Source organism: Acomys minous (genome assembly GCF_964271855.1).
Source record: "Acomys minous genome assembly, chromosome: 14".
Taxonomy (NCBI): Eukaryota; Metazoa; Chordata; class Mammalia; order Rodentia; family Muridae; genus Acomys; species Acomys minous.
In genome coordinates, this window is record NC_140496.1 from 2,247,648 (window position 1) to 2,262,684 (window position 15,037).

Sequence of the window (15,037 nt, forward strand, 5' to 3'; positions counted from 1 at the left end):
CTAGGCCAGCTAGGGGAGTGGCAAGGCCTCAGCTAACACACCAAGGCCCAATTCCTTCAGGAACATTGTGCTTCTTCCTGTACATTAGAAACTGTCATGCATTTGTCATTGCTCGTATTTGATTTCCGGGTCCCCACACTATTATGGGGTCACTCTCTACCCTGAGTCCAGCCACTCTTTGGATATCAACATTTCAAAAATCACATTATTTCCTTGTTGGGTGGAAGCAAAAGACCTTGTTTTTATTCGAGGTTTGGCTTAGTTTTCTTCCCCTTTTCAGTCTTAAATTGACAGGTGGCAGTGGCAGAAAGGCCAGCTTTCAATTTTGTTTTAGGGAAAGAGGTGCTCTCGTGTTCCAGTGCAGGCGTGCTCGTGACATGGCCTATGTGTGGGCATGTATGTCCTTGCCTTCCATTGGTTTGAGGCAGGGTCTCCTAGCTGTTTGCCTCTGTGTACACCAGGCTAGGTGGTGCACCAGGAACAGATGGATCCTACTTGCTGCAGGTGCACTGACACTGCGGACGCACACCACCACATCTGGCGTTTGTGTGGTTCTGGGAGCTGACCTTGGGCCCTCGACTGTGCATGGCAAACGCTTTATCCATTGAATCATTTTCCCAGCCCAAACTCTGCTTTTAGTCTCCGCGCCCCAGGAATATGATTTAGGGGGCAGTCTCACATGTAGTTGTCTGCCTTACAGTGACACTATAGCGTCCCATGGCACCGGCCATATTTATTTCAGGAACAAAAAGACCGGTAGGAAGGCATGGAAAAAAAAGGGTTGAAGGATGTCTGACCCAGAGCCTTTGGAACAAGGGTCCCAAATCGTGAGGTGTTGAGTAGAAACAAGGGCCAGGCATGAGAATTAAAGAAGACAAAAGCAGTAGCCGGGGCCAGCAGGTTTCTCGTAAGCTGATGCAAGTGCATTAAGAAGTACAGCATCACATGTACCCACTTGAATGGAAAAAAATGGCCAGGGTTAGCCGAAAACCAAGTCAGACAACGCTGGCACAGAGAACATAGGCACAGCTGACTTAGGACCACAGCCCTTGGGGGATGGGTGGAAGGAGGGCAAGGGCAGGGGGAGGGGGGCAGAGTTGCATCACCAGAAGCCACAACTTTGACTCCCTTGAGGCCTGGCTCCAGCCTTAGCCTGGCCTTGCCAAGTCCACTCCTGGACAAGGACAAGATTGGAGAAGTAAAGTTCCCTTTGTCCTTCTGTTGGGGTCAGTCTGGCTCCCCACAAATCTGGAACCACTGTTTCCAGGAGAGGGGGGACCTGCAACGGGGATGATGTTTCTGGGCTGCAGTGAGTGAGATGCCTTCATCCCACCACTGGCCAAGGATGCTCTCTTCCATCGCAGCCACTCGGAGCAGGATGGGTGTGCAGGGTGCAGCCAGGTGAGTCATGGAAGGCGGTGGGGAGTGTGAGGGAAAGAGCAGGAGGACCTTGATGCCAGTTTCCTGGAGGAAGGGAACTAGCTACCCAGCTATAAACTGGGGGGGGGGGGGGCAGAGACTTCCGGGAATCTTCTGGTACCTCAGCAGGGAAGACACCCTGCTTGTCTTAGCCAAAGGGACACCCTGGCTCCTGGGCAATTCTTTTAGGAGATTCACACAGACTGGAGCCCTCCAGAGTCTGTCGTGTGCTTCATGAACCTGCACTTGAGGTGGTCCCATTGCTTGGAGGGCCACAGGAACCGTTGGTCCCGGGTGGGCTACCTGTAGGCCACATCCTGGAGCCAGTAAGGGCATGGTAGGTGGAGGCCAAAGACAGAAGGACCCAAATGGCGGGTGGCTAGGAAAGTAGAGGTTCTGGGAAATCCTGAGCTTGCCCCCTGCCTGGCTTTCCATCCTGTGCGAGGCCACCTAACCGACTTCTAGGCTAGGCCAGACTCTTGGCACTCAGGTCCTGGGGCCACAGTGTGCACATGCCCTGAGGTGCGATTGGATCTGCCAACGGTGAAGGAAGATCAGGAGATGGAGTGCGGATCTGAGGAGCAGAAGAAGGGAGCTTCATGACGTCCTGTGGGGTCCGGGGCCTCAGATTGGATGACTGTTTTGAGATGCAGGCTTCTCTCTGGAAAGGATCCTGACCTTAGCCAGACTATCTCACTATCAGGACAAACGCTGAGAGGATGTCTGCCGTGACCCACTCAGCAGTGACCCGACCCAGCAGCTGGAGAAGGGAGGGTCCCTCTGAAAAGACACCTGAGGGCACCCCAGGGCCTGCCTGTGAGGTCATCTGGCTTCTGGGTTTCTGCAACTGTGGAGAATGTTCTTGCCTGGGAATCTGAGCTCATCACTGCAGGAGCAAAGCCCATCTCTGAGGACCCCAAGGCTCGAGAGCCCAAGGCCTCCACCAGTGAGAGGAGGTTGAGCGTCCTGCTCAAAGAAGGGTCTCTCTGTGGTCAGGCAGCCGAGCCTTTAGCCTGCCGCTCGCCAGCAGATGGCCATAGGCCCGTGACTCATCTCTCTCCCTCAGTTTCTTCATTTGTCAAAAAGGTACAAAAATAGAACTTACCTCATAGAAGTGTTGTGAAACCGAAGGTACATGTCCCAAACAGGGTTCCGGTGGGTGCCTGCTGGTGTCACCGCAACCGTTCACAACTGTCACAAGCAAACGACTGAACTCGGAGAGGAGCCGCAGGTGGGCACTTGCACCCAGCTTCCAAGCCTCAAGGTCTAAGAGCGTGAGCATCAGAGCAAACAGAGAGGGATACAGGTGGAGGTCTTACCCAGTGTCTCAGAGCAACTACTGTCCCCTTGACTGTCCTTAATGGTTGGACTGGGCAGCAGTCGGCTGTTAATAGACCCAAATGCAGGGGCTGGAGAGATGGCCCAGGGCTAAAGAGCACTTGCTGCTCTTGCAGAGGACCGGGGTTTGGTTCTTAGCACCTGTGTCAGGCAGCTCGAAGCTTCAGGGACCTGATGCTTCAGGCCTCTGAGGACACACACACACACACACACACACACACACACACACACACACACAGAGAGAGAGAGAGAGAGAGAGAGAGAGAGAGAGAGAGAGAGAGAGCGCCCTATGGCGGAAGAAGAAAAACGACTCCCATAAACTATTCTCTGTCCCCTCCACACACACAAAACAAATAAAGTGTAATTAAAAAAACAAAATTAAAGCCAAGAGTGGCCTGTGTAGTGGACCTCACCTGAAATTGCCACTCTGTGGAGGCTGAGGCAGGAGGATTGTAAGTTCTAGGGAAGTCTGGGCTACATAGTAAGTCCCTGTCTCCAAAATACACACAGACAAACAAACAGACAATCAAAAAGACCCAGAAAACAGCAACAAAACAACAGGAACAGAAAAAAAACCAACAGGTGAAAGGTGTTTAGCCTTGGCTGTCCTGGACTCGCTTAGTAGTCCAGGCTGGCCTCGAACTAACAGTGATCCACCTGCCTCTGCCTCCGGAGTGCTGGGATTAAAGGCGTGCACCACCAGGCCTGGCTATTATTTCATTTTTAACTTAAAATACAGTCAACATCATTTCTCTCCTCCCCTCTTCTCCCTCCAACTCCGATGTACTCCTCCCTCACTTACACGGCCTCCTTATCTCTCATGATTAGTCACACAAAAGTATGCATAAGTATATAAATGTGACCTGCTGGGTCCTTTTAGCGCTGCTTGTACGTACATATTTCAGGGCTGACCACAGGGTATGGTATAACCAATTAAAGGGCTTCCCAGCGATCTCGAGCTGCTTGCCGTTCTTTGTTTAGGGATGGGGCCTAGTGAGAGTTCCCCTTCCTCATTAGCATGTCTATTGATGTGGTAGCTACCCAGGTCTTGTTTAGGCAGCCCAGGCCACTGCAGTGTGGTGGATGGAGCTTGTCTGTCATCTCTCAGCGGGCTTCCTGGGTGCTCACCGTCTTTCTGTCCCCTCCACTGAGGTGATCTCTGGGCCTTAGGTGCAGGAACTCTAGATGTACCCACCGGGACGGGCTCTCTGTATTTTGACCAGCTGTGGTCGGTCGTAGGTGATGATCTCCCTGCTGCTAAAAGGTTTCTCTCGCCTGGTGTTGGATTTTTTTCATTAAATGGTTTATGGCTCTTAGGGGAAAAATTGGTAGAATTTCATTCCAGGTGTGTGTGTGTGTGTGTGTGTGTGTGTGTGTGTGTGTGTGTGTGTGTGTGTGTGTGTCTGTGTGTGTGTGTGTGTGTGTGTGTGTGTGTGTGTGTGGTGGGGGGGTTGCTGAAGGTGCTGGGATGGCCACATAGTCAAAGGACAACACATAGCATCGCCAGAGATTAAAAAAAAACAACAACAAAAACATGTTCTTTCACCTGTAGATCTTACACTCCTCCTCCTCCCCTGCAGAGAGGCCGCAAGTGCATGACAGGAACACAGCTGACATTAGTGTTTTAAAATTGTATTACCATATTTGTTTACTTACTTATAAACATGTATGTGCGTGTGCGTGCGTGTGTTTATGCCTGTGAATGCAGGTACATGCATGGAGGTCAGAGGACCACTTCTAGCTGTCTGTTTTCTCCTTCCACACAGGGTTCCAGAGGCTGAAGTCTCTGGTCTTCGCCTTTACACACCGAGGCGTCTTCCCAGCTGAGCCATCTCGGCGGCCCCATGTCTTTCATTGAGATGAGATCTCATGTAGCTCAGGCTAGCCTCAAGTCCACATTAACTTAAATCTCCGATCCTCCTGCCTCCGCCTTCTGAGTGCTGGGGTTACAGGTGTGTGCCTGGAAGTCTGACTTACGGGGTGCTGGGGACGGACTCTGGGACCTTGTATGAAAGCAAGGCAAGCACTGTGCCACTGAGCTGTACGCAGTGTTCATAAATCATGCAGGGTGCGGACGGACTTCCCAGGGTAGGGCCTGACACTGTTGCCACCCTTGTCCATTAACTGCCTCACGTCCATGCAACCTCAGGATTGATTTCTGTTACAACTGGGCCTCACTAAGACAGCTCCTCTCTCTCTCTCTCTCTCTCTCTCTCTCTCTCTCTCTCTCTCTCTCTCTCTCTCTCTCTCTCTCTCTCTCTCCATTCAGGGATTTCCAAATCTCCAGGGAGTAACAGGTCACCAGAAGCCCCAGTTCTCCCGTGGCTCCGCCACAGTCTGGCAGACAGCTCTGCATTTTTTTTGGAGCGTACCTGCAGCAGAGCCATGACTCAGCCTGCGAGCAGCCGCCTTTCCCGCAGTGTGACATGTCACCCAAATTTCATTGCCTCAGCATGCGTCCTGCCCTGTGGCTGATTAACCAGGGAAGGAAAAGCAGAGTGAATTCCACGCTCCTGACTCAGAGAGCGGGAGGTCTGCCAGCCCAGCCAGAACACGCCATACTCGCCCTGACACCTTGCTCAATCCTCAGAGGCCTGGAGTTGTTTTTCTCACCCTCAGCCCGATCCCTTCCCTCACCCGAGCCCTCAAGGAAAGAGGGCAGAACCGCTGCTCTAATTTTACCTACTAGATCTTGAATCTGGCTGTGTCAGGGACTCAGCGTGGTTAAAGTAGAACATTTGTGTCTGCCGAGTTTAACTCGCTGCTGAGTCCGGGTTGCACGTTAAGACTCTGGCCACGTGGCAGCTGCGGGCGGTGGGGGATCCTGCTCAATCCGTTGTCATGGAGACAGTGAGGGATCAGGGCTGGATTTTTTGAGCCTCTTTCTTTCTCTGGAATTGGGGGACAAAACAGCTCATTTTAGGGGCTGGGGAGATAGCTAAGGACGCTGCTCACAGCGTAAGCCCAGCTCTAGGGAGACAGAAGCAGGAGGGTCCTTGGGGCTCACTGACTATGAGCTCCAGGTTCGGTGAGCGATCCTGGCTCAAAAAAAAAAAAAACCAATGTGGCGAGCTACTGAAGAAAACACCCAGCATCAACCACTGGCTTCTACGTGAGTGTGAAAACACACACACACACACACACACACACACACACACACACACACGTTTCTACACACATACACCAGAAGTTTGCTCTTTTTAGTATGAAATTTAAATGAGATTGTTTATTATATGTGTTATATAAAGCAGCATACTCCTGATGGCTTGACTTTCTATGTAGCCCAATCTTAGCACCCAGTTATTCACCATGGTGATAGAAATAATTATATTTTCTGATAGAAATAATTATATTTTCTGCAAAATCATCTTTTCCAAAGCTTGAACTAGTATAAATTAGTGCCACTTTTCTGGAGGGAATTTACCATTAATCACTAGAAAATTATAAATGCATTTGTTTATTCTTTAGTTCAATTTAAGAGTTTAAACATAGAATCTGGGGTCTTTCATATATCTGTTAATTATGAGCTAGGGCCAGTAGCACAGACCTACAATCCCAGAGACTCAGGAGGCTGTGACAGGATGCTCCAAAGCTCAGAATCAGCCTGGGAAACTTCAAACTCTGTTTCAAAAAATTTTTTAAATAGGTATTTAAAGTTGAACCTAGGCTTCCTACATGGGGACACAACTTTGGCTTCTATTACTCTGAACCCCAAAGGGAGCCCCGAAGCATGCAGTTCCCTGAGGCAGTCCAGGAGAAGAGCTGAGATGCCTCCACAGCTGTGTGTGTGAGAGGGTATCTAATTTCCTCTGTGGTGGAGAGCCCTTCTCCAGGCAGCCTGTGAGGCCTCAGCAGGCTGCAAACAGTCACGGCTCCTTGCCTGGCTCCCTCTTGTTCTTTCATTGAGCAGTGACACCAGGAGACAGCTCACAGGACTGGTGTTGGTTCATGTCAGGCCAGAGTGCAGGGCAGTAGCTCAGCAGCGGTCAGTTCTCCCCAGGCTGCAGAGCCCAGGAGTCCAGCTAGATACCTGTCACCTCCAGCAGGCAGCAGGCAGCAGGCACAAGCTTACACTGCTGTGATGATAGGAGGGGCAGACCTCTTCCCAACTGAGGTCCTAGTGTAGAGCACTGGGTATACTATTGCAGGGAGAAAGAAGAGCTTTGGGTGGTGGTGGTGGTGGTGGTGGTGGTGGTGGTGGTGGTGTGTGTGTGTGTGTGTGTGTGTATGTTTATGTATGTGGGTGGGTGGGTAAGTGAGCATGGTATGTATGTGTTGTGTGTGTTTGCATGGGGGTGAGTGTGTGTGGTGTGTTTGTGTGTGGGGAGGTGAGTGTGTGGTGTGTCATGTGTATGTGTGTGTGTGTGTGTGTGTGTATGGGTGAGTGGGTGAGTGATCATGATGTGTATATGTTGGTGAGTGTGTGTGGTGTGTTTGTGTGTGGGGGGGAGATGAGTTTGTGGTGTGTCATGTGTGTGTGTGTGTGGTGTGTCAAGTGTGTATATGTGTATGATATATAGTATGTGTGTGTGTGGTATGTGGTGTGTGTGTGTGGCATATGGTGTGTGTTCGTGTTTATGTATATGTGTGTGCATGTGTGTTGTGTATGTGTGCCCGCTTCTGCATGTATGTATATACATTTAGAGGTCAGATGCCATTCTTCAAACCCCATACATCGTTTTTGGTTTTGTTTTTTAAGCATTTATTTATTTATTATCTATTACATATGCAGTGTTCTACCTGCATATACACCTGCACACCTGAAGAGGACACCAGATCTCATGATAGATGGTTGTGAGCTGGGATAGATGGTCACTGGGAATTGAACTCAGGACTTCTGGAAGAGCAGTCAGTGCTCTTAACCTCTGAGCCATCTCTCCAGCCCTACCCCTGGGTTCTTAAAGGGACTGACAGGCAGGCACTTCACTGAGCTGTCTCCCTGGATCCCGATACAATGTTTCCATTTAAGCAGCGCAAGCTTACACGCCCTGAAACCGGTTCCCAGCCAAGCATTATCCCATCTTCAATTCCAAGTAGGACTTCTACCCTACGAGGCCACGTCGTTGGCCACTGCATCTGAGAATGTTTCCTCAGAGCCTGTGCTTTCCCGGGCCTCTGCTCTCTGAAGATTCAAGGAGCCCAGAGGGTAGGGACGGGGAGAAGCTTCCACCACCGTCAGCGCTTTCACTGGTGGGGATGGTCAGTGGGGGCCCTGCTAGTTCCTGAGTGTAGAGGCAGCTTCCTCAAAAGAGTCTGTGGCTACCAGGAAAGCTCTTCAGAGCCCCAGTTCGTGGACGGTAGCGGGGTGAAGGGAGGAGGTGTGGAGTCCTGGAGGGCTGGCACTAGCCACAGCGGCTGACGGCAAGAGCAATCTGCCTGCCTTCCTCAGGGAGCCAAATGATGGGCCAGGGCTGTGCAGGTGGTAACCAGTGGTCTCTCTGTGGCTCGACACAAAGAGACATCGCGGATGGATGCTGGGGTGGCCTGTGTGGTCTCTGCTGCCTGCTGTCCACACTGAGACCACTTGTGTTTTCTCCTTGATATACCCAAGACCCGAAGGGGAAGCGGAGGCCTATGTGCCTGTTTACTGTCTGCCCTCAGCCCAGGAGAGTCGCACGTGTCTGGGGTGAAGAGAAAAGGTCCCATCTCACTGTCTTTCCCTGCTCCTGCCAGCATCACCCACGTGCCCCCCCTTTTGGTGGCACTGAGAACAACCACCGTCATGGGACGTGGCCAGGACGTGGTCAAGGCAAATATTATTAAAAGCTGGGATTTAGCCATCCTGCTAGGCTTAGAGTGAAGATGTGGTCAGCAAGGGCAACAGGGCCGGAGGCATATGATGGTACCTTCCTGTAAATCAGCTTTGAATACTGACACCACGAACAAGAGGGACTTCCGTCTTTATTTTATTTTATTTTATTTTATTTTATTTTATTTTATTTTATTTTATTTTATTGTTTTTCAAGACAGGATTTCTCTGTCCTGGACTCGCTTTGTAGACCAGGCTGGCCTGGAACTCACAGCGATCCACCTGCCTCTGCCTCCTGAGTGCTGGAATTAAAGGTGTGCGCCACCATGCCCAGCCACTACGGCCCAACAAGGGACTTCTGTCTTTTTTTTTTTTTTTTTTTTTTTTTTTTTTGGCTTTTTGAGACAAGGTTTCTCTGTGTAGCCTTGGCTGTCCTGGACCCGGTTTGTAGACCAGGCTGGCCTTGAACTCACAGCGATCCACCTGCCTCTGCCTCCTGAGTGCTGGGATTATAGGTGTGCGCCACCATGCCCGGCTGACTTCTGTCTTCTTATGTCTATTTCCTAACTGGGACTTTCTATCGTCCACCTACCTGCCTTTCTATGTTTCCTCTATCTATCTATCTATCTATCTATCTATCTATTTATCTATCTATCTATTTATCTATCTATCTATCTATCATCTATCTATCTATCTATCTTTCTATCTATCTATCATCTATCTATCTATCTACTTGCTTGTTTATTCTTTAAGATTTAACCCAAAGCCATATACATGCTAGGCTAACATTCTATTACCAATCCATTTTTTAATATATTAATTTTGAGACAAATTGCTAAGTTGCCCAACCTGGCCTTGAACTCACTTTGTAGGCCAGGCTGCCTTTGAACTCATTCTGCAGCTCACACAGGCCTTTAACCTTTGACCTCCTGCCCTAGTCTCCCAAGGACCCAGGATAACAGGCCTGTGCCATCATGCCCAGCTGGGGCGCTTTCTTATCAATGGCATTAGAACCTTTGTCTTATATTACAACATGGAGAAAAGAACATCATGGGGGAAGGAGGTGCCAGGCCTTGGGGAGAAGAAGTGAGAACCCCAGAACTTGGCCTTGAATCCTAGCGGCACCCTGCACCAGCCAAGAGATGCTGGGCTTAAATGGAAAGCTGACAGGCTGAGCGTGTCACCACACACACACACACACACACACACACACACACACACACACATACACACACACACAGGCACGCACGCACAGTATGGAGTGTTCCCACTGACCTAGCAAGGGCTTTGAGAGTCGGAAATTGCCCATGGAGGTCCTTCAATACCTTGGAACTAGTCTTAAAAACCAACATGGGGTCCTCTGTTTGTTACAATCTTTTGTAAGTCGTGTGTTAGAAATTTGCCTTGATCCCTCCCCCTGTGCCCCTGCCCCACACATTCCACAGTTCAAAGCTCTTTCCAATCAAGAGGGCGCACACCTTTAATCCCAGCACTCGGGAGGCAGAGGCAGATGGATCTCTGTGAGTTCGAGGCCAGCCTGGTCTACAAAACAGTCCAGGATAGCTAAGGCTACACAGAGAAACCCTGTCTCGAAAAACAAAAAAACAAAAACAAAAACAACAACAACAAAAGGCAAATCATCCCTGGAGAAGGAGAAAAGCCTTCCCAGAAAGTCAAAGGGCATGCAGTTCTGATTGGGCCAACTCAGTCAGCACTCCAGAGTGCAAACGCATCTATCAAAGGCTCAGAGAGACTACACAGTGGCTGCTACTGCTTCCACATGTGACAGTAGGCCCAACTAAGAGGCCATGCTGTCACCCTCCCCCTCCTGACCAACACCGCAGTGCCTGCAGCCTGGCGTGAGGATGCCAAGGTGCAGAGCTTCTGAAGGCACAGTGGAGGCCATATTGGTGCTATGGTGGAGGCCATATTGGTGCTGCAGGGAGCCTGGCCACCACATGCTCTCTCCATCCTTTGACCACGTCATTGGACTCATCCCAGTTTGCTCTCTTCAGTTACTACATAACTGAGACAGGAGGCCCATGTGCATTCTGGTCACGTTACCCAGGGTAGAAACCGCCGGAAGAAAAACAAATGTCTATGCAGCCACCGACCTGAGTAGGGAGTGCTAATGTAACGGGTAGTGTAATTCTGGTGGACCCCCAACTCTGAGAACCCACTGAGGATGATAAAAATAGATGCGCAGACCACGGGTAGTGTAAGACTGGGACTCAGCCTGAGATGCAGCTTAGGGGACTGGAGAGACGGCTCGGCGGTTGAGAGAATGTAATGATCTTAGAAAGGACCAGTGAGCCCCAGCACCCGTGTCGGGGGGATGCTCATCATAGCCTGAAACTGCAGTTCTAGAAGTTTCAGCACCTTCTCTGCCCTCCTAGGCCATAGTGCGCACAGCCACCCCTACGCACACAAGCCCGCATCAGTTGAAAAATGAAAGCCTTCAAGAGTATACGACGTATGTACACAGGCTTCAGTGTAAATGTGTTTGTGTGTGTGTGTGTGTGTGTGTGTGTGTGTGTGTGTGTGTGTGTGTGTGTTTGCATGTACCCTTGAGCATATGGGCACACGTGCAGGCCAGAGGTTGATATCAGGTGCCCTCCTTCCTCCACTTGAGTTTTTGAGATAGGCTTACTTCACCAAACCCAGATCTTGCTATTTCAGCTACACTGTCTGGCCAGAAAGCTCCCAGAATGCATCTGTCTGTCGCCAGCACCGGGGTTACATGCGGTCTGCCATGCCCAGCCTTTACCTGGGTGCCAGGCATCTGAACTCAGGCCCTCGCGCTTGCATGGCAGGCATTTCCTCTGCTCAGCCGTCTCCCAGCCCCAACTTATTAGTTTTAGCTGCAAGTTTGCAGCTCATATTTCTCCTACAATGAAGGTTTACGAGAGGAGTAAATTAAATAAATAAGGGAAGAATCATGGAAGAGCCTGATGTTAGCCGTTTATCACCATAAAGACCCAGATTCCCACTGTTCAGTGACACCACCACCCATTGACACACTCACAAGTGGAGCACGTTCTAAACACCTAGTTATAAACTGTCGCCACCAGAAAGTCATTATCACGGAAATAAAAACTGGTTTTTTTATTTTAACTATTAATATTCATCAAATGTTAATGAAAATACCTAACAAATAATTATGAAAAACACATCACTAAGAGATGATAACTCTCTCCTGAATATTTAATCAGCCAAATAAAGAACATACCATTAATAAGACTTAATTATATCATTAAATATTTAATTTTGCTTTTGCTACTAAATTTTGTTTGCATTTCACATATTTTAAATGTAAAATGCTTCTTAATAAGATTTGTGCTTTGGGCTAGATCAAACGCCAGGCCTTCCGTGACTTAGTGTCTTCATCAAGTCATCCAAGCCCCACTGGGTTCACTGTCAAGTGACACGGGGGTCGCTGTCTGTCCAGATGTTTGACAACTGACTCTCTGTTATACCCACATAAAGTTTTCCAGGGGTGAAGAAAACACGGCTTTCCTTTCCATATGTTTGTCCACCTTACTTTTTTTTTTTTTTTTTTTTTTTTTTTTTTTTTGAGATAGGAGGATCTCATGTAGCCCAAGCTATCCCTAGACTTAATATTGCTCCGGGATGACCTTGAACTTCTGATCCTCCGGCCTCCTCGTCCCCAAGGACTGAGATTACCGGTGTGCTCCACCACAGCTGGGAGTTGAGCCTGGAACCGCGTGCTGGGCAGGTACTGTGCACCGCCAGACGTGGTTCCGAGTGCCTGCACTTGTGAGTATTTCCAGGCCGCAGAACGATAACGCTGCTGTACTGCACAGGACGCTGGCTGCTCTCAGGTGTTATCCCTTCCCACTCCTTAACCCAGGCCCGGTTTACTAGGACAATCCATTTCTTCAAACGGTCACAAAGCCACTGGAGCCCAAGGAGCCTGACCTATCACACAGATTCATCCTGGGCTAAAAGCTGGATGCTTTCCCCAGTCAGAAGACACCCAGCCCAACCACTCGGGGCCACAGGCTACAGTAAGCTCACACCCTGCTTTCCTATTTCTAACTGTTGCCCATCACTGTGATGGAAAATTCTAGAGCTGTGTTGCTGTCCAACACAGGAGCCCTGCCTGGCTATGGAGCACCTAAGGGGTGACTCACCGGATATTTGACTAGTAGAGCCCACACACCGGGGCTCAAAAACGTAGTGTGAAAGAATTTAAATTATCTCATTAATAATCTCTATGCTGAAGGCCACGGCTGTACTTCTGTGGTCAAGTGTTTGCTTAGCCTTGAGTCCAGCCCCCAACACTGCAAAATCAAAAGCAGTGATCTCTAATTGGTTTGGTTGATATGGTCATTTTTTGGGTTAACTGGCTTATAAAAAATTTTTAGCAAAGCTATTCATTCTCTTTCTTTTACCTTTTGGCTGTGGCAACTCAAACATTTAAAATCATCTGTGTTAGTTTGTGTGAGTCAGCACAAAAGGGCAGTGACTGCGGGTGGGGGTGGGGACCGGGAGCTGTCCCTAGCCTCAGGGGATGAAATCACCCTTCACCTTCCTTCTGATGGTCACACTGAAACACAGTGAAATCAGTGTGACCAGGGCTTTGCCCTTTGCCTCCCTCCAGCACCTGCCCCTAGGGCTTGTGTGCTCAGGGCTCTGGTGGCGAAGTTCATATTTCTCTCTCTCTCTCTCTCTCTCTCTCTCTCTCTCTCTCTCTCTCTCTCTCTCTTTCTCTCTCTCTTTTCCTGCTTCACACAGCACTCAACACTGTCATCTTGGCTTTAAGCTATTCTGTGGTTTCTTTCTTGAGCAAGATGCTTCGTCATGCCTGGGTGGAAGGCACGTAACAAAATCAAGACACAGAAAAATCGAGTTGCTCCCTAAGACTGTCGCCAAAGACGAAGAAGAGTTGGCCCTAACCTGCCCCCTCCCTCCTCAGCAGCTGGGAGTTATTTCCCAGCCGATGAGCTTTTCTTGTGGGAGAGCAGGCTTGGCACCCAGGCTTCCAGAGAAAGGATCACCATGTCTGCTAATCCATGGCCTGTTCCAGGGCAGTAATGAGCTGCTGTTCCCCCACCCTCTACCCCCGCCCCGAGTTGTTTGCTCATCAGACATGGGGGTACCCGTAGCATCCCTCTTTGATATTGCTGCCTTCACTCCCACCTCTCTCAAGTCAGCCCTCTCCTTTCCCCTCTCTGCTTTTACACCAGTTTCCATAGTAACCGCTTCTATGACATCCCTCATCCCTGGCTGTGCCGAGAGATCCTTCCTCTGGATCCCGTGCCTCTCCGAGCCTGTTTGGAAGCAGTCTCCCTATGTCTCCCTGCATGGATTTTCTTTCGCTTGTCCTCCTGACTCCACTCCCCTCCCTTCAGGCTGCCTTCCCTTGAGCGCAAGAAGCCCTCTAGGATGGCTTCGTCTTTCTGCTGCACTGCAGGGTGGGTGTGAAGGAGTGTTAGCAGAGAATGCAGTCTTTGTCTTTCAGGTGGCTCCACACAAGGACAGGCCCCATACAGGACAGGATTTCCACGACAGCCTTAGGGGAAGGGATCAAAGGGACCTGAGACCCAACTGGGCTGGTTTGACTGTCTGCAGTGGCCTTGCCTAAAGGCTTGCAACAAACACAGACAAGCTTGGCTGCCTTTATGCCAAACCCTGTCCCTCCTTCTCCTCAGAACCCAAGCCTCGGCAGAGTTCCTGGTCACATGGGGACTCCATGTCTTTTCCTTACACTCTTGCTTTTCCTTTAGAGCAATCAGCCATGCTGTTTGGAGGACAGGGCAGGGATTACAAGTGTGTGTGCATGCATGTGCACACACATGCGCACATGCACACACATGCCACATGCACACAAATACACCATATCCACACACACACCACATGGACACAAACACACCATATCCACACACACACACACACCACATGCACACAGACACACACACACACACACACACACACACACACACACACACACACCAACTTGTCAAAAGCCTCCAACTGCAGAAGCCCCCGCTATCCCTGCCATGGCCAGGCTCAGCTACTGACCTGGAGAGGCAAGAAGAAGACAGACTACATGGCGGACGGTTTGAGGACGCCTTGCCCCTTCCCCATCCTTGGACCAGGAGGACATTATGGTTTTGAGTACACATGCCAGACAGCCTGACCACAGTCAACACGTATCAGAGGAGAGCCAGCCCCTTTCCAGAAGCAGCCTCATTTGTTCACCTCCCCCCACCAGAGAAGCCTGGGCTATATTTAGCATATGATGTCAGTGGGTTGTTTGGCGTCTTGGAAATTGGCAGGAAGCCACCTCTCACATGATATATGAAATCACAGATAAATACTTCTTTTCACCCAAAGAAAAACAGCTTAATAAATGCAGCCCTTCTCCTCTTTCATCTCCTTTTCCTCCCTCCACCTCCTCCCTCCTCCTGCCACGTCTGGGATTTGTCTTTCCCAGGCGCACAGCTCAGCCCAGCAGAGGCTCTCCATGGTACAGATGAGAGCGAGGCTGCCTGGATGCTCTCTCTC

At 49.9% G+C, this 15,037-nt stretch overlaps 1 long non-coding RNA gene across 1 annotated transcript; it reads right to left on the reverse strand.

Annotated features, from left to right (window-relative positions):
• Window positions 1–222: 222 nt before the first annotated feature.
• Window positions 223–14,732, reverse strand: LOC311583657. Its single transcript, XR_014774626.1, has 3 exons — window positions 14,552–14,732; window positions 2,525–2,685; window positions 223–2,080 (listed from the first exon to the last, which is right to left on the reverse strand). It is a non-coding gene; the product is annotated as an uncharacterized lncRNA (long non-coding RNA).
• Between the last annotated feature and the right edge of the window lie 305 nt (window positions 14,733–15,037).